Here is a 4149-nt window from a genome sequence, read left to right as displayed (position 1 = left end):
AGTGTCCATTAATGCTCTAATTTTGTTACCATGAACTTCAATCAGGGTTATGGTTTGGTTCATCACTTTCACTTCCGTTTCATCTTGTTCCTCCCACAAGTCTTGGTCTATCAATACATCTTCCCATGAAATGGCATTCATCTCTTTACAGTCTAAATCTGGTGGTAATTTCTTCTTTCGGGTTGCAAAATCCTTCATGATCTTTAGTGGTTGCTGTTTACTAATCATTTCGTCCAGTTCTTACATTTTCTTGGGATCCCTTATGTCTTCCAGGTCCTGTATTGACATTACTGCTTCTTCACAGGTCTCGTCATTTATAGACTTTATTTCTTCCTGACTAACTTCTTTTTCCTATTTGCTGTACAGTTTCGGCAACGTTTCACACGATATATTCTCATTCTCTGGTATTTCTCATTTGTATCAGAGAGAATTTTTCAGTAAGCTTCGTTTCCTCCGATTCTGAATTACTAGACTGACTGATTTCTTCATTTTCATTTGAGTCGACATCTTCGCTGTCACTGTCGGTTTTCAACATGAAAGCCCTTATTAATTTCTTTGAGAACTCTAGATCGTCACTAGTCTTGTAATTCATGAATTTATGGATTCTTTCTACAGTAACACGTATCTTTTGTACCAGGCAGATTGTTTTCCTCTCTCGGTAGTTCGTCATCATCAGGACTGTCTTCCTTATCTTCCATGACGTCATCAGCTTGCACTTCATAAACATTATAATCTTTGTGGATTTCTATCAATCGCACAAATTCGTTTTCCTTCAAATCAGGCTTATAAATGACAGAAACATTAGAATGAAATTTTCACTCTACAGCGGAGTATGCGCTGATATGAAACTTCCTGGCAGATTAAAAATGTGTGCCAGGCCGAGACTCGAACTCGAACTCGCAGGAGAGCTTCTGTGATGTTTGGAAGGTAGGAGACGAGGTACTGGCGGATTTAAAGCTGTGAGGACGGGGCGCGAGTCGTGCTTGGGTGGCTCAGTTGGTAGAGCACTTGCCCACGAAAAGCAAAGGTCCCGAGTTCGAGTCTCGGCCCGGCACACATTTTTAATCCGCCAGGAAGTTTCTTGACAGAAACATTATCTGCAGATTCATTGGCGCGGAATGATTCTTCAGCAAAGTGTAAATCCGCATCTCCTACTTCGCATTTATTTACGATCTCTTCATTTTCCCTAACGTTAGCGACACGGGTCATCTGCATATTGCTTTTTGATTCAATTGTATTAGTAGCTCGCGTACTTCGTGCGGCTCCAGACACTAAACCTTTCTCCTTTAACTCCTTTCCGTTCGTAGTAACGCTATCTTCCTTCTAGTTAATCTGCTTTATACCGTCATACAGATTACTCATCCGTATACGCCAGTTATCAGTTCCATACAAACACTTATCCATCTCAGTTACTGCGCATTGTCTGTCCGTAGCCTCTGAATTGGGTACAGAGAGCGATGCCCCGTCTAATGGCTTACTCACAGCCCCAGCTGATTGCCCTCTAACGTCACTCTGCGTCTGCACTGCTATAGAAATAATTCTCGCTACAGCGGTCCGCTGCAGAGGCTTATTCGAGCACGAAATACGCCCTTTGCTAAGGCTCGCATCACGTAAGACGGCGCTTCCGCGCATAGAGGTGGAGCAGTGAAGGGATGAGAACTACACATGCCTGGGAGCAGAATGTGGACTAAAAGTCCACGGTTCCGAACTGCGTTCCTGCGGACTAGTCAGGCTCATTTGCCTACGGTTCATCGTATTGAACATTCAAATCTTTGAGAGGAATAGTAGATATTAAAACCAATTTAGATCAGTCGTCATGAGAGAAATATTAATCCACGTCTTGACGATGTTGCGTCCACTGCTCCACAATTTAACTCTGCGTGTGCTGGGAGGCGAGAACATCTGACAGAGCTTCTTGAAGACGTGAAGTACAATTTTTCTCAAATTGACAATTGTGTAACGACATGATCATTGAAGCTGCTTGCAACAATGATCATTTATTGTGATTTGAACTGTGTTATAAGTAAAAATTTAATACACAACAAAATTTACTTCAAGCTCCAACCGATATCATTATATTTGCTTGACAACTGCTTCTACTCAATGGAATTTTTAATCATGTGTATAAGGTGTGTGTGTTGATGTGTTTGACTGTAGTTCAGTGCAATCACTGTGCATAAAAAAGAATTAGTGTCAGAGTGTAAACTAACTCGTTCGACATTACAGTGAGAGACGGTATTTATACTCAATGGAATGAGCAAACAATTAACCATCATCTGCGAATAGCTGCAGGGAATGATGACCGATAACACTGAAAACCACCGATATCCCGACAAGTAACAGTCACTGTCATTTTAGGGCCTTATCCAATTCCTGTCTTGAAACTGACAGAGGTTTACACGTGGAAATATCGGACTTTTGATGAATTTTCGCTTGTTATTAGAGCATACAACATGGTGGAGGAAGATTAGCCTCTCCTTGGGTAATATGGTGAACATTATAGTCTGCGTAATTCAAAGGATACGAAGTCGTAATCTAAAAGGCTAGGTTATGTACGCAACTGGTATGTTGACAAACACTTTTTTAACCATGAATCTTTAAAACTAAGAAATATTATTACTTTCTTCCAAAGTCTACATCGCAACACCACCGTCACATCTGTTTGAATCTGTTTCCGAACAATCTGATTGTAAATTTACGATTTTAGGTTCAAGGCTTATATCCATCACCAGTTCCCTGTCAAATTATTATTGCTGAAGCTTTTCAGCATGCCACTAGACTGTGCCCACGCTACAGTGAGATGCTGTCTCATCCACAAGCAATTCAATAAATGTTTTCTTGAACTTTCTTTTTCCCCACATAGCCTTGTCCTTTGCCCAAAGTAAGTGAATAGTGACACGTGGGTAAACGCAAAACTGTATGACCCCATTCACGTGCAAGGAAATGAATTTTGTACATTCTGTCACGTGACCTATATAAATTAACGAGCTGCAGGAGATCGGCACGAGTCTGGTTTATACAGTGCTTAATATTTTTATTTTTAAGCCAGGGAAATATATCCGCTTTTCTGGTGTTTATACTTGGTGTTTTCTCTGTAACAGTTAAATTACAATTGGCAATGACCGACTTCGAAACGAGGTATGACAAGAATTGTGAATCATGTCACGAAACTGACAGCGTTCATTTTCGAATGGTAGTCACTGCTATTTTTCTTATACATAAATACTAGTTTCCTCTCAGAAACAAAGCCAGAAGAAGAATCAGTATGCAGAATAATTATCTGAGAATCTATTCTTATGAAAACCTTAAAACGGCCAGCACCATCACTCATTTTCAGCAGATCTTCCTGGAATGATTCTAATTAACCAATGTTTCATCAAGATAATACATTGTGGAACTAACTCCTTCTCCTGTATCGTGAATCTTTATATGGGATATAGTTCGTGTTGCACCTATGCCACTTCTTTGAACTAAAAACGTCTTTTAAAATTCTTTACATTGATGAAGCGCTTACCATTGTAGCTAATGTTCTCCTGCATAACTGCAATACGTTTTTATGATGTTGGGCAGTCATCATTCACATGGAGCACTTTAGAACTTCGTTTTTAAAATCATCCATTTGTGTTGCAGATTCCTTGTGATTTCGATGCTTTCCAGGCGACACGAAACGAACTTTTTCTATGGTTTCTACAGCTCTGACACTTTTCTTTACGATTCTCTTTACAATTCTCTTGCCAACACCATATGGTTCTGGACTCTGTTCTTGTGTCTTTAACTGTTAACAGTAGGAGACCTTCTTTCAAATCCACGTTTGAAAAAGTTATAAATGCGGTAAATAATAGCCCTCTCCTACTTGTGAAACACTTCACATTTATTGCCATCACCTGGATTCTTTTTAATCGCACTTAAACATTTACAGATACGCATTCACACCTATACTGCTAGAAAAAAAAGAATACAAAAAAAATGACAGTTGAATGAATAATTTGGTTGTCGCGAAATACGGAAACAGTGCAGATTCTCGTTGTCTATCAGTAACTCGCTGCTACGTGCTCGGAAACAGAATGAGTATTATTGGCTGTCCGTGGCTGTGTAGGGAGATGCGCAGAACAGCTGAAAGTTGGACCGCCTTCCAACATGACGTGGACT

General features: G+C 40.0%; 1 non-coding gene across 1 annotated transcript; it reads left to right on the top strand.

The window, feature by feature from the left end:
* Window positions 1–980: 980 nt before the first annotated feature.
* Window positions 981–1055, top strand: Trnar-acg (transfer RNA arginine (anticodon ACG)). Its single transcript has one exon. It is a non-coding gene; the product is annotated as a tRNA-Arg (tRNA).
* The last annotated feature ends 3094 nt before the right edge of the window (window positions 1056–4149 follow it).

Source organism: Schistocerca serialis, chromosome 5 (assembly GCF_023864345.2).
Source record: "Schistocerca serialis cubense isolate TAMUIC-IGC-003099 chromosome 5, iqSchSeri2.2, whole genome shotgun sequence".
In the NCBI taxonomy this organism is placed as follows: Eukaryota; Metazoa; Arthropoda; class Insecta; order Orthoptera; family Acrididae; genus Schistocerca; species Schistocerca serialis.
This window is presented reverse-complemented; position numbering and strand designations above follow the sequence as displayed.